The 15,244-nt window shown below is 53.0% G+C and overlaps 1 long non-coding RNA gene across 1 annotated transcript; it reads left to right on the top strand.

Annotated features, from left to right (window-relative positions):
- Positions 1 to 13,565: 13,565 nt before the first annotated feature.
- LOC115273106 lies at positions 13,566 to 14,444 on the top strand. The gene is made up of 2 exons (XR_003900681.1): positions 13,566 to 13,727; positions 14,058 to 14,444. It is a non-coding gene; the product is annotated as an uncharacterized LOC115273106 (long non-coding RNA).
- Positions 14,445 to 15,244: the final 800 nt, after the last annotated feature.

Genomic DNA, 15,244 nt, shown 5'->3' on the forward strand with positions numbered 1-15,244 from the left:
TGGGGGAAGGGTTCCCACACTTCCATTCCCTTTTCTCGGGGTGGGAGGTTTACTGCTTGCCCTCGGCCAAGCTGTGAACAGGACGGCCCCGCTTCACCTGCTTGCTCATGGTGGCCTCGCCCAGTTGGAACCTGGGCCGGCTGTCCTGATTTCCCGAGACCTAAGGGACCCGAGGCAGGGCTTCTGCTTCCCTGCCCCCTGCCATCCTCCCGCCCCTCTGCACTGCACCCCCATGGCCATTCCAGCCCTGGACAGCATTCCTGAGAGCTGAGGGTGGGCACGGAGGGGTGAGTGTGGACACGCAGTCGGCGTCCCGCGGTGCCTGGCACGCAGGAGGTATTATATAAGCGTTTGCTCTTGTTATTATTTTTTGCTGGGAGGTTCCTGGCATTTGGCACCCAGTCTTCAGTACAGCGAGAGTGCGGCGCATGTCTGCCAGGGGTTGGGTGTCCACTAAATCCTGGACCTAACCCACCTCCCGCAAACCTCCCAACAACGTCTGCACAGGTGGGTAGCACTCTAAAGCCTGTTTTGAGAGCTGTGGAGCAGCCCTGTGTCACATCCCTGTGGGTAAGACAGTGGATTGGGGACCCCCTCTCCTTGGAGTCCAGTGGTGGGGCAGAACGGGGGCTTCAGAGATTGGTCTGCAGCCTGGGGGGATCTTGGGAGCAGCTTCTGGGATGGTGGTTTCGAAGAGGAAATGCTTTTTCCCTCCCTTTTCCTCTGGGGGCCTGGATGTGCTTTCTCAGTGGGAGCCCCGGGTGGGGGAACAGAGGCAAGCAGCTCCCACCATTATGGAGCTGAGGGTCAAGGCGAACTCTACCCACCCCACCCGCCTTTTGTTTCTGGCAGTAGGTTGTATAGGGCACTGGGCACACAGAGTCTCACTTTGGTCCTGGGCCTCCATCGGGTCCCCTGCCCCCGCACCACCCCAGCAGGTCTCCTCCCTGTCGTGGGTGAGTGGGTGACTGGCCGGGATGCTGGAGCCTCAACATCACTTAAGTACCAGCCACAGCACGTTGGCTCAACTGTCTTTGGGATTTATGTGCTGAAGGGTGAAGACTGGGGGCTGGACCCCAGGGGGGTAGGTGCCTCAGTGTTCCTGAGGGTTTGGGAGGCCACGATTTGGGAATGAATCTTCCCAATCCCTGCTCTCCTCTTCGTCACTGAGAGTTCCCTGGTGGCCGCCGCTCACCCAGAGGAGGTGACAGGGGAGCTGCCTAGCCACACAGTGACCCCCAAGCGCCCCCTTCCTGAGCGTGTCTTGGAGTTTTACATACTCACATCCGGATTTAATCTACATAAACACTCCCTGGAAGGTGTTCTACCCATTTTATAAAAGCAAACTGAAGCCCACAAAAGTGGGGTTAGTGCTCAAGGTGGAACGGGGTGAAGCCAATTACAAAGGTAGGTCTGACCCTCAAGTCTCTGCGCAGAGAGCCTGGGGTCAAGAGCCTGTTTTGTAGTCCCAGCCCCACCCCCAGTCCTGGGCCCTGCCTGGATGAGTCCTTGCCCAGCCCCAAGTTCAGGTACCCCACAGGCCGGGGTTAAGTGACTTGCACACAGTTCCACAGTTTGGAAGCAAAAGAAAGGGGATTTGACCCTGAGCCCATCTGACTGCCCCTGAAAAAGGCAAGAGTTAAAAGGTTGAGGCCTCTGCTGGTGGCCTGGGTGGTCTGGTCTGGGAGCACTGTGGGCAGAGCTGTGCCCAAGAGACTGGGAGATTTCTTAGGTAGGGGGACACTGACCCCCTGAATCTCCAGGCTAGGAAGGCTAAAGGCTTGCAGGGAGGAAGGAGGGGGCCATTCATAAGTCAGGAAACAAGAGAGTAGGTTGGGGGGCAGGGGCGCTGGGGGAGGGGGTGCCCAGGAGGCCAGAGATGAGGCTTGAGGTCTAGCAACAGCAGCAGGTGTGAGTTCAGTGATTACGACGTGTAAAGCACCACTCCAAGGCCCGGGCTCACACAGACTCGCCGGATCCTTCTGTCTGCCCAAGAAGACCGGTCATGTTAACCACAGACCCATTTAGTGGGGTTGACCGCTGAGGCTAGCTGGGAACCCCAGTGGTTGCTCAGGACAGGAGAGTTGACAAAACACAGTCATACCTCATAATCACGGCCTGGCGATCTCACCAAGCAGAAAAGCAGGGGTCCAAAGTGAAAGTGGGAGACACTGTGGGGGCCCGCCAGTCGAATCAGCCCGTCAGCCTCTTGGAGGCCGCCGCTTTGGTTATGGGCATTTTCCCCCCAGGCACACAGGCTCAGAGAGGGGAAGGGGCCTGTCCAAGGTGGCACAGCTAGGAATGGTGGGAGCTGGGGGAGGAAAGAGAAGGGACACTGTCCCACGGAAATACCTAAAGTGTCCTTGTCCCCCAGAGTCCCATCCAGGCCTCCCTGGGACTCTCTTGTCCTTGTGCCTGAGACATTTATTTGCCCAGTTACTTTTTTCATTTCTTGGGCAAGCATTTATTGAACACCTGCTGTGTGCCAGGCCCTATGCTGGGTGCTAGGGACACATGTGACCAAGACGGTGGTGACAATTTATGGGGAGAGGCAGACGCTAAGTTCCAGTAACTAAAACAAGATAGTGACAGTTGAGGACAAGAGCTCTGAAGGAAGGAAAGCGGGGCAAGGAGGGGCTGGGAGGCCTAGGAAAGCCTCTTTTAGGAGGCGGCATCGGGCACACAGCTGAGCCAGGTGAGGTGTGAGGGGAGGGGCCGGGGGTGTGGGGTGCACGCCACGCCAGGGGCTGCCGTTTTCTCACATGCCCTTTGTCCTCACAGGGACCCAATGACTTGAGTGCTGTGTATCACCTCCCCTTCCCCAGCTGGGGAAACCAAGGCACAGAGAGGCAAAGTCACTGGGCCCAACAGCTGATGAGTGACTTGTATGAGATTCAAATTCATGTCTTCCATTTGACCCTGAGAAACCTTTTCTTCCTGCCCCTGCCCATGGGCCCAAACTTCTTATTTGCTCTGTTTGCCTGTCCTGCCCTCCCACCCCCACCCCAGCCTTTTCCTGACCCGGCTGCCCTGCTGGGGTCTCAGCAGCCCCAGCTGCCCACCGGCCTGTGCCTCCTTGGAGGTTTTCAACCTGGCACTGGGCATGTGCAGGCAAGTGCTTCAAGGAGGCTGGGGTGGGGGCAGGGCTAGGGAGACGGGAGCTTCTGGGGTCCCTGCCTGTCAGAGTTTGAGTCCCTCCTGGGTGTCCCCCGAGGCCAAGAGGTAGGAGTCCCATTTTACCGAGTGGGGAGCTGAGGTATTACGTGTCCGGAAAGCAGACTAGGTATCAGAATCTGTATCAGTCTCAGCCGCAAGCTTAGGGGTCTTGTCTGCTTGTCACTGTGCATTGGGGGGGGGGAATGGATGGGCAAACCTCTATCTTATAGCCTTTGAGGGGTAAAATGCTCAGGCCGAAAAATAAAATGCTCTGAGCTTTGTCCCTTACTTGCTGGATAACTTTGGGCAAGATGCTTAGTCTCTTCTGGCCTGGGTGTATGTTCACGTATTCAGTCAGGATCAAGTGAGTGCCTGCTGAGGGCCGTGGATGGTCTCTGGGCTCCTGGAATTAACACTCAGGCACGGGAGATGGGCGATTGAACAGCTGCAAAACTGCAAGGTAATTTCAGATTATGTTAAAGTCCTTGAAGAAAATGGAGGGGGGAAGTGGTAGAGGGTGACGGGGGGGGGGGGGGAGGAATGTTTAGCCAGCATTCCAGGCAGAAGCAGCAGCACGTACAAAGGCCCTGAGGCAGGACGAAGGTCTGTGTGCTAGGGAAAGAGTGAGGAGCTGGGGTGGCTAGTAGAGAGGCAGCCAGGGGTGGCAGGTCCTTTGTGCAGAGCCTTTGTGGAGGCTTGGGTGAGGCCGAGGGAGGCTGTTTTGAGGGTGAATGAGTGGATGTCCCCGGCAGGACCTGGCACCTGGAAGGCCCTTCACGAGTCTGTTGATGGGAAGGAACAGGCCCCTCAGCCTCAGGAGGAGGCAAAGTGTAGTGGGTAAAGGGCCAGGGAGGCCGTCTGCTTGTGCCCAGGGGACCTTGTGGGTGAGCAGCTTCTGACCCAGGGCCTGGAGCCACAGGGAGCTGTTCACCAGGCAGGAATGAGGGGAAGGGCATGCCAGAAGGGGGGTAGGGGGTACCAGAGGAGCAAAGGCCGGGAGCCAAGAGGGGGAGAGTTCCTTGGGAAGCCGTGACTACAGAGGAGAGGGCAGCGAGGAGGGAGACAGGCCCGGCTGGAGAGGGAAGTGGGGCCTGGCTGCCCTGAGGCCCCCAGGGTGGGCAGGAGGCCAGCCCCAGGAGAGGTGTTTTCTTTTTTGTTTGATTTCCCAAGCAACACACGAGCCTGGTGGCAAGGTCGAAGATGGCAGAAGATCTATAGAAGGAAATACAAAATACCTATAGTTCCACTACCCAGAAATAAACTCCATTAACACTTGCTGTGTGGCTTCGGACAAGTCACTTTACCTCTCTGTGCCGCAATTTCTGTGTTCATAAAGTGGAATACTAATCATGCCTGTCTCATAAAGTTGCCGTGAGGATAAAAGGAGTTAATCCAGGCACCATATGTAGGGCCATGCTAACACACAGTAAGTATCAGCCGCAGCCCTCATCATAAACAATGTTACCCTTTGGGTGGGTTAAGAGGTCTGGGCTGGAATTTACCTGCATTCTAGTTCTGGACTCCTCCCCCCCCCCCCACTTTCCTGGATGTGTGATTGGGGGCAAGTGACTGCATCTTGGTGTCCCTCAGGTCTCCCATCTGTAATAAAATAATAAAGTTCCTGGAGTGTTTTGTAAAGATTTGACAGGTAAATTCACATAGGGCGATTGGAGAGAGCTCTGTATGCAGTTCTTTCCTTCCAGAATTCTCACTTCAAGTGCAACTTTTTTTATTGTAGCTAACATCACCTCTTTGATATTCACTCCCCTCCTTCTTCCTTAGCAATGGGACCCTCTGTTGTTGGGGGCAAGTGCCCTAGTGCATTTCCCAGACTCTCTTGCAGCTAGGGATGGCTAACAAGTTGAAGCAGGAACTGTAGGTGAGGTTTCCAGAGAAGCTCTTTGGAGAGGGCTGATTCAGCGAGGAGGTACATTTCCTTTTGCTTCCTCTTTTGAAGCCCCCCTCCTCCAACTTCTTCCTTACTTTCTGCCTGGAACTCAGATATGATGGCTGGAGCTTCAGGGCCCATCCTGAACCTTGTGGCAAATGTGGGAACCTGGAAGCCACATACTAAGGGACTGAGACTGGAAGAGAAGAGGCACTGGGGCTCCTGGCGGTGTGCCATCGCCACGCCACACCAGTCTTTGCCTGCCTTGCTCTGGCTTTTATGTGTGTGCGCGCGCACGCACGCACGCACGCACGCATACTCCTTACGGAGATGGCTGTCATTTTGACTTCCTGTTTCTGGAAGCTGAATCTATTTCTAACTGATGCATTTGCCAAAATGGAATCAACCCTTATGGACTGGACAGGCTTTCTTCGGCTAACCCCAGCGAGGCTGCATCCTGGCCCCCCACCCTCCCTGTGCAAAACCACCAGGGGGGCCCCCAGTTTTGGAAATAGAGGGTCAGCCCCTGCCGCGGAGCTCACGGAGCATTTTGGCAGCTCTGCTGGGACCCAACACCCCACAGCACCCTGAATAACCCCTCTGCCGCCACCTGCTCCGCCGGGCCCTGAGCCTGCCGGGCCTGGGAGGTACCTTTGCTGGCCCGCCTGCGGCCGGCCCAGCTGGGATCTCTGTGGGGGGAGTCTGTAGGCCAGGGAACCCGGCTCGGTGAGCTTTTATTTTTATAGCTGTCACCAGATCCCTGTCTCACAGGCCCTCGCCCTGAAGCCCTGGCGAGGACGGAGGAGGTCAGGGAGGAGGAGGGCTCCTCAGGGAAACTGGTGGGTGGGGATCAGCAGGCCCTGGAGGAGAGAGAACTGGGGCAGAAGTTGGGGCTGCCTGGACTGCCTGACTCTAGCCAGGCCTCGGTGCTCAGGCCGAGCGGGGCCGGTCAGCAAGCTTGCCCTGCTGACGCTTTGCGGGGGGGGGGGGTCAGGGAGGGACATATGGATACTGGGGACCCTTTCCTTCCCTTAGTCTTGACACTCAGGTGCAGCGCATTGGCTCATCGTGCCTGCCAGGTCTGAGGACGTCATTGCTGCTGGTCCTTGCAACCCGCCCTGCACTTTATTCCCCCCTTCATTCTAGCTCCCCACACCCATGTCGCCCACCTCGCATCACCCCCGCTCTGCCGTGGCCGACCTCTGTCCTTATATACGTGCATCCTGTTTGGTGTCTTTTCTTCTGAGCGAGATACGCACACCCAGGAGAGCACACAACACAGGTGTCCAGCTTGGTGTGTTCTCGCTGTGTAGACCCCTGGCTGGAACCAGCACCCACATCAAGAAGCAGACCCTTTGAGCACCGCAGAGACCCCTTGTTCCTCTTCCAGTTACAAGCCCGCCTTCCCTACCCCCTGCATCCCTACCTAAAGGTAATCAGGATCTTGATTTCTGCTTTTTCGTGATCCTGATTAGTTTTGCCTGTTTCAACACTTCGTCTAGAAGGAATCACACACTATGTGTTCATTTATGGCTGACTTTTTTTTTTTTACTTGGTATTGTAACTGTAACACACTCATGCAAGTACTATGTATCAAGATGTGTTCCTTTTCGTTACTGAACAGGCTCTTACTCCACGGATATAACACAATATGTTTACCCATTTTATTGCTGAGGGACAGTTAGATTGTTTCTAGCTCTTAGCTCTTTAGACTTGGGCTGTGATGAACATTCTAGAATGCATGTCTTTCAGGGAGCACAGGTACACATTTCAGTAGGGCATATACCTAGAAGTGCTTGCTGAGTCCGTGTTTTAATTCCTGTTAATGGCATTCAACCCTAGATCTTCTATTTATAAAAAAATTTTCTGTCTTAGTCAGTGTGGGGCCCTAACAAACTATAAGCTGAGTGGACATAAACCACAGACATTTATCTCCCGCAGTTCTGAATCCTGAGGAGTCCAGTACCAACCGGGGGCAGATTTGGTGTCTGGTGAGGACCCGCCTTCTGATTCATCAATGCTGCGTCTTCACATGGTGGAGGGGGTGAGGGAGCGTTCTGGGGTCTCTTTTATCAGGGTGCTGATCCATTCGTGAAATAACCCTCACACTGGGTTCTTCCAATGTGTGAATTTGGAAGACACAAAATGTAGTCTGAGGCACTTTTTATTTTGAAAAAGATCACAAATGTATAGGAATGTAACAAAGACAGTACAAAGAACATTCCCCCCCTGAATTATTATTGTTTTAAATGATGTTTATTATTTTTTTTTAAGTTTTAAATGTTTATTTATTTTTAAGAGGGACAGAGACAGAGCGTGAGTGGGGGAGGGGCAGAATCTGAAGCAGGCTCCAGGCTCCAAGCTGTCAGTGCAGAGCCTGATGTGGGGCTTGAACCCCTGAGCCGTGAAATCATGACCTGAGCTGAAGTCGGAGGCTTAACCAACTGAGCCCCCCAGACTCACCCGCCCCCCGAATTATTTAAGAATAAATTGCTCACCTGTTTCCTTATTACCCGCCCCCCCCCCACTACATAAGCACAATATAACCATCAAAATCAGGACATTAACACGGCACCTTACTGCCATCTCTTTAGACCCATCCAGCTGGCACCAGCTGCCCTAACAGAGTCCAGTAAGAGGACCCAATTCAGAATCACATGTTGCATTTAGTTGCTCTGTCTCCTTACTCTCCTTTGATCTAGACCAGCTCCTCAGTCTTTCCTTGATGTTCATGACCTTGACATTTTTGAGGATGACAGGCTAGGCACTTTGTGGTGTGTCCTTCACTTTGGGTCTGTCTGTTGTTTTCTCGTGATTAGACTCAGGTTATGCATCCCTGGCAGGTAAATCACGGAGGTGATGCTGTGTTCTTCTCTTGGTCCCATTATTCATGGTGCTCACTTGGCCCCCGCTGTAACTGACCTACAACGTCGACGTTATGAATTTAAGGTGTCCGATGTCGTGAGTCGGTGGATGTGTAGTAACCGCCACAGTAAGTTTAGTTACATCTGCCACCTCGCGAAGGTAGTTTCTTCCCTTGTGTCGTGGGTGATGGTGTTCACTGTGATTGTCAGAGGGAAGCGCTCGCTGCCGGACTTCTCGTCCGTGAGGTCGCTTTTCTCCCCTTTGCGTTATTGAGTATTTGAGAGGAGGAACTTTGAAACTATGTAAATATCCTGTTCCTCATCAAACTTTAAGTGGCTTATTTATTTTAATCGGTATGGACTCATGGTTTTCTATTTATTTAGTGGGTTGTAGTAGATTATTATTATTGTTTTAGTTTTAGTTTTATGCTTGGGTTTTCCCATATATGGCTGCGGGGAGCACCTTCCACCTGGCTCCTGGGCCCTTCTGACCTCCCGCTGTCACTCTTGGAGCAGCTCCTCACTTTCTGGTACGAGGTGCCTCCCGTGTCCTGGCCCTGGAGTCAGCCGTTTCCGCACGGAGCCCTGGCTCCTTTCAGTGGAGAATGCTGTTTAGAAAGGTCGTTAGAAAGTATCACTGTGCCCAGACCCTCTCTCAGACTGCATGAATGTATACACACGGACACATGCTTACATCTGCATCATTTCTGTACCTGGTTACCTGTCTTCTGTGTATCATCTCTGGAGAAAACTATCACACAGACAACTCTATTTCCCATCCACTTCCATGTTTGGAGCTATCTTTCCCAACAGTGAGAAGAATATTGGCTTTAATTCTTTTTTTTTTTTAAGTTTATTTACTTGTCTGAGAGAGACAGACACAGTGCGAGCAGGGGAGGGTCAGAGGGAGAAAGTGGGGGAGAGAGAGGATCCCAGGCAGGTTCTGCACCATCAGCACGGAGACCAATGTGGGGCTCAAACTCACAAACCTTGAAATCCTGACCTGAGCTGAAACTAGGAGTCTGACGCTTAACTGGCTGAGCCTCCCAGGTGCCCTTTGGCTTTCATTGTTCTTAATGTATATACTTACCTCACCAACCCCTGTGTGTAACCTGTTTCCTGTTTCTGTATCACCTTCCCTCCCCCCTCCCCCTGCCCACCCCCTCCCTTCCTTTCCACTTGGATGCCCTCCTCACCCTGCTCTGGCTTCCAAACTGCACCCCCTTGCTTGTGGGTGACCTCAGTTTAACTACTCATGGAGTTTACCCATTTCTATTTTAATTTTTTCTATAATTTGAATATATAACACATACACCTGGTCCAAAATTCAAAAGGTATAAGAGGGTTTACAGTGAAAAGTTGGTCTCCCTCCCCCACGGCCCCCACATGCCCCTTCCCTTCGAGGTCACCCCCATTCTCAGCAGTTTTTCTTGCTCGGGGTGGTCTGTGTGAGCCGGCGCACACGCACACGCACACACGATGTTCACACACATCACACCTTGTGGTGCCTGCCACACTGCTCTCTACTTTGCTTCTTTCATCTGACAGCATGTCTCGGAGGTTGCTCACGTCAGTCCCGTAGAGCTGCCTCCTTTTTTGTTTTTATTTTAAGTTTTTCCACCTCATTCTTTTTACTGAGCACACAACATTCCATTGCATGGAGGCACCACAATTATTGAACCAGGCCCCTTTTGATGGCTATTTAGGCTGTTTCCAACCCTTTTCCAGCTCACAGATGCCACAGTGGACAAATGTATCGCATAGGTCACGTTTTGCAAGAAGGCTAGGTCGATTCCCGGAAGACTGTTTTAGAGATGTCCCCGGGCGGCTCTGTGTCCCTCAAATTCATCGCTTTTTGCTCGGATGCATAATGCGCCTCGGCATGCATTGCAATGAGCCATTCGCCTGGAGCTGGACCCGGATGCTGCCTCTGCCGCCAGTGGTCTGGATACTGACGTAGAGTTTGGAGAGAGTGTGATCCAGGGACGAACTGAAGTTGACCCCCCACAGTCACCCTGCCGGTGTCAGACTGTGTCCCTTTCTGCCTTTTGCTCCTTCACTGTCTCCCTGTCGGTCTCATGAGTCAGACATGTCTCAGCTTCATCACTTAGATGTTTGATCTGGAGAAAGTAGCCTCTCCCATCTGAGCCTCAGTTTCGCATCTGTGCAGTGGGTCTTGTCACACCTCTCTGACTGTTGCGCAGCACGGGGCTTGGTAGAAACTAAGCCCTTGATAAACAAAAGGACTCCTGTGACATTAGGGTCCCTGGGGCTTTGTGGCATAGGTCTCTATCCCAGGCTTAGGTTTAGGGACACAGTCCCACTGAGTGAGAGGGAGCAGGCTGACCTGGAGAGGCCTGGGGAGTCAGGGGGCTTGGGCTGGAGTCGGTTGGCCCCAAGAAGAGTTGTAACCAAGCTTTAGATTCAGTAATATTTGAAGGAAAAATGCTAATGTCAGTGGGATCTGGTATTTATTCATTCCCTCATCATTCATTTACTCCTTCATTCATTCGTTCATGTTCCTCCTAACAGCATGTGACTGTAAGCAAGTAACCTAACTTTTCTCTGCCTGAGTTTCTTCTCCGGCAACACGGGAACGGGAGGACGATAATAGAACCTTCCTCACAGGGCGTGGGGAGATTAAATGAGATGATACACGCAAAGGACTTAAATAGTGCCTAGCACATAGTAAATGCTCTGTAAATATCAGTCATGATCACAATTGAATTTTTCCCAACGAATCATTTGCTAATACTCTGCTGCATGCTGGCCTCCCAGCCGGCAACTAGAACCACACAGAGCCTCCGATTCTGTCTGATCAGAGCCCAGAAGATATGACAGGATCTCACGGTGTAACCCCCCACCCAGCACAATGGCCGTGGGGGGTGGTTTAAGATCCCTCCCTCCTTGCGTTTTCATACCAGGGATCCCGACACCCCTGTAAACTCCCCCGCCCCCGGCCCCCCAGAGGCTGACAGCCTCACACCTTTGCCAGCCGTGCTGATTGGAAGGAACCCTTGTGGACTCAGAGCAAAACAGATTGGGGCAGCCAAACCCTTGTTGTGCAAGAGGGGGTCTCCTCAAGCCCCAGATGCTGCCGAAGGTCCAAACTGCCTTTTCTTTGCGGCCAGTGGGGCCCTGGGAGAAAGTTGTCAGTGTGGGTCGGCCAGAGGCTCACTGTTGACCGCTGTCATTAGCTTAGTGTGAACCAGGGCCTCTGAGCCGGGCACCACTGGCCTTCAGGACGGGACCATCCTTTGCTTGGGGCACTGTCTTGTGCACAATGAGAGCCCTGTCTCGGGGCACCAGATGTCAGTAGCACCTCCCTCCCCCAGTTGTGACGAACAAAAATGTCTCCAGACATTGTCAGGTGTCCCCTGGGGCTGCAGAGTCACCCTCAGTTGAAAGTCCCTGCTGTGGAAGATCCAACAGCTGGGCAGAACCGAGTGGCTCACTGTGTGACATTGGGGAAGCCCTGTGCCCTTTCAGGGCCTCAGGTGCCCGTCACGTAGGGGATCAGGCGGAGCCAGCATCCAGGGGCCTCCAGCCTAGGCTGTGGCCAGAATTCTCGCCCCTATGCATCCTTGTCTCTCTTTGCATCCTGGTTGCAAGTTCTAGGATGCAGGGTGAGGACTGGGGCTCAGGAGGTAGGTCTGGGTGGGGCCAGCCCTGTGCTTGTCCTTGACCCCGTGCCTGGCCCTCCCTCCAAATGCAGGAGAGATAACAAGCACAAAAGCAGGCTTTGGGCTGTGTCTCATTTAACTCTTGTAACAGCTCTACAAGGTGGGAGCGCATGCCCCCTGAGTGGGCACACAGGGACACGGCGTCGCTTCTGTCATATCTGCAGAGAGAGGAAGCATCAGGACCTACCACAAAGTAGCTGGCCTGTCATCCTGGAGAGTGTCAAGGTCAAGAAAGTCAAGGAAAGACTAGGAGGTGTTGAAAGAGCCTAAATACAACCAAAGGAAGTGAGGTATGATCCTAGAGCAGAAAGAAATCACAGAGACCTTTTTGGGGACAACTGTGGAACATTGAATATGGCGTGTGGACTTGGTGGCGGTGCTGAATTGATGATCAGGGCCCTGAATTTGTGTGCTGTGTGTGTGTGTAGTGGGGGCGGGAAGTGGTCAAGAGATACATGCCGGAGGGTTTGGGGATCAAAGGACATCACGTTTACAACAGACTCTGAATTATTCAGGACAAGAGAAAAAACAAAAATAGAGGGGAAGTGAAGAAGCAGGGGAAAGAATGTAAATATTCTGGGCAAAGGACACCCTGGCGCTCCTCAGAACCTCAGTACTTCTTCTGTCAGTTCAGAAGGTTATGGGGGTGCCTGGGGGACTCAGTCACTTGAGCATTGACTTCAGCTCAGGTCACGATCTCACATTTCGTGAGTTTGAGCCCCGCGTCGGGCTCAGTGCTGACAGCACTGCTTTGGATTCTGTGTCTCCCTCTCTCTCTGCCCCTTCCGTTCTCATGCTCTGTGTGTCTCTCTCTCAAAAATAAATAAACATTAAAAAAAGAAAAGAAGTTATGCCACCGTAAGTTAAAAAGCAAATCAAAACGCCTGACCTCCAATAAACCCAAGAGAAATGCAAATGTATGTCCACAAAAAACACCTGTTCGTGACAGTTTCATTTGTAACGGCTCCAAGCTGGAAGCCACCCAGGTGTCTCTCGGCACAGGAGAAGATCAGCGGATTGCAGTGCGTCGATGAACCGACGGCTACCGGGCGATGCCACGCACGACCTGTTGCTTCACGCACACACGCTGAGGGGCGAATCTCGAAAGTGTTTTGCTGAGGGACCAGGTACTTCCTGTGTGACGGCTCTGCTAGGAAGTCCAAGAACAGGTCCGACGAATCCAGGAGTCACAACAGTGGGTCCTCTTGTGGGGTGGAGGGGTTATCACTTGGGAAGGCGTGCGGGGGAAGCTTCTGGGCTGCAGTGGTTCTGTCTTGACCTGGGTGGTGGTGACGTGGATTTCTACATACGTCGGCAAATACTCCTTGAGATAGAGACTCAGCAAGACAGATTCCCTTTCTGTATTTTGCATCGGTTGAACTCAAAATCAAAGTAAAAACAGAACGAAGAAATGAAAGACACATACGGAACACTGCGGAAGGAGGGTGGGGTTGAAGGGAATAAATAAAACCAGCGAGGGGCCTCGCATGGCGTTGAGGACGGGAGTCTTGAATGGAGGAGCTGGATACCTTGGTGCTTTGTCCCTGAGGTTCTAAAGGGAAACCCAAAAAGGACAGAAGGGGTCAGAGAGGGGCATTATCTTGTCTGAGGTCACACGGCTGGTGGGTAGCAGATGCAGGATTTGAACTTGGGTCTGGGTGACCCTGGCCTGTGCTCCTTGCCCCGTGCCCTCGCCTGGCCCCACTGGACAGCCCTGTTTGGCGCCCAGAGGCTTCCCAGGGCCTGGCACAGATGGCGAAACCACTGCCTGGCAGAGAGCATTCCAGCCCGGAGCTCAAGACTCCAAGTGGGGTGAGGAAGCAGTGGGACAGAGGGCAGCCCGGCAGGCGGCTTCCGTCCCAAAGCCTCACTCCCTGGTCTGGGGCAGCCCTGCCAACCTTGCCCGCCTCCTGCTGTCCTTTGCCTTCCTTCCTGGGCCAGTGTGTGGGCTCCGGAGCTCCGCGGGCTTGCGTGTAAGTCCCAGCTCTTTCTCCCATCTGGCTACGTGACCTGGGGTGGGTGGCTTCCCGCTGTGTGCCTCAATTTCCACTTCCAGAGCCTGCCCGCGAGAACACGTACCTAAGAGCGTTGATGGACAGCGGGCACAACCCTCGACATGATGCCCTCACTTATGAGGTACTTGGAAAGGGTGCCTGCTATGGTTTATTATCACTGCATGTGGGAAGGGGGGGGGGCCTCAGTCGCCCTCAGGCCTCACAAACACCTGCATGTTAAGACAGCTGTCGTGGAATGGAAAGTTCTGGAGCAAGGAGCTCTCAGACTGCCTGGAGGTTGCTGAGAAAACTCTTAATTTCTATTCCGGGTTTTGAAAAGTTGCTGGGAAGCTCAGGCGGGCTCGGGCTGGGCTTCCTGGAGGGTCACACAGCACTCCGTGCTCACAAGTTCAAAACCCTCCACTTGGTTCAGTGCTCCCTGGTCGCATCTTGAAATTCTCCATGATTTCAGAATGAGGGCTTCAGCATTTCACGGAACTGGTCCTGGAGCAGCGCTGTGGCACCTGGAGAGGTCACTCAGCACGTTCACGTGGCTTGTCTCCTTGGACGTTCAGGAACATTCTTCAAGTGGAGGTGTTCCCATCACTAACCTTGCTGACCTCAGTTTTCTCATCTGGGAAGTGAGGAGAAGTGCTTTGTGCAAGGCTATAGGAGATGAGAAGCGCCCAGGTCTCCTGGCTCCCAGCTTCCATTGGTGGATGAGTGGAGGTGAAACTTGGGAGGCTGAGTGTCTTCTCCCGGAGGGCATAGTAGGTACTCAGTAAGTGCAAATTGCTTCTTGATGCCCGGCTGGCCTGTCTTTTCGCATCTTTCACAATTAAAGTTTGATTTAAGATGATGCCAGTAAGGCACACATCCATTTTCTTAAAACATGAAACATTTCCCAGCAGGCCAAAGTCAGGCTTGGCCCACTCACCCCTGGGCCAGCCCTCTCCTCACGACTGTGTGATTTGAGGGTGCAGACTTGCAGTAGTTGTTAACCTTCCTTTCTTTTTTCTGGTATACTTTTTATTATTTTATTATTATTTTGAAAAGATTTTTTAAAAGTAATCTCTACACCCCATGTGGGGCTCGAACTTACAACCCTGAGATCAAGTGTTGCCCTCTCTACCACAGTGGAGCCAGCCAGGTGCCCCTCTGTGATACTTCTGAAAATGTAAACTTTAAAAAAATTTTTTTAATGTTTTTTATTTATTTGTGAGAGCACGAGCAAAAGAGGGTCAGAGAGAGAGGGAGACACAGAATCTGAGCTAGCTGTCAGCACAGAGCCAGACGCGGGGCTCGAACACACGAACCGTGAGATCATGACCTGAGCCAAAGCCGGAAGTCAGACACTTAACCGACTGAGCCCCCCAGGCGCCCCAAAAATGTAAACTTTTGATGAAAGCATAACCTGGCCCCAGTGACCCAGGCCACTTGGTGCACGCCTTCCTGCGGCCTCACGCTGCTCCCTGTGTCCCGCCCATCTTGCTCCTTGTTTCTGAGTCCCTGCATCGGCCCCGTCTGCACATAGCATCCAGGATACCCCTAGATGGCCACACGCTTGGTGCCCAGTGGCTGGTAAATGAACTGATAGAAGCAAGAGGAAAAATCAACAGACAGCAAACCCAGGTCCCCACAATCGAGGGGCCTTTTGGG

Source organism: Suricata suricatta, chromosome 12, assembly GCF_006229205.1.
Source record: "Suricata suricatta isolate VVHF042 chromosome 12, meerkat_22Aug2017_6uvM2_HiC, whole genome shotgun sequence".
In the NCBI taxonomy this organism is placed as follows: Eukaryota; Metazoa; Chordata; class Mammalia; order Carnivora; family Herpestidae; genus Suricata; species Suricata suricatta.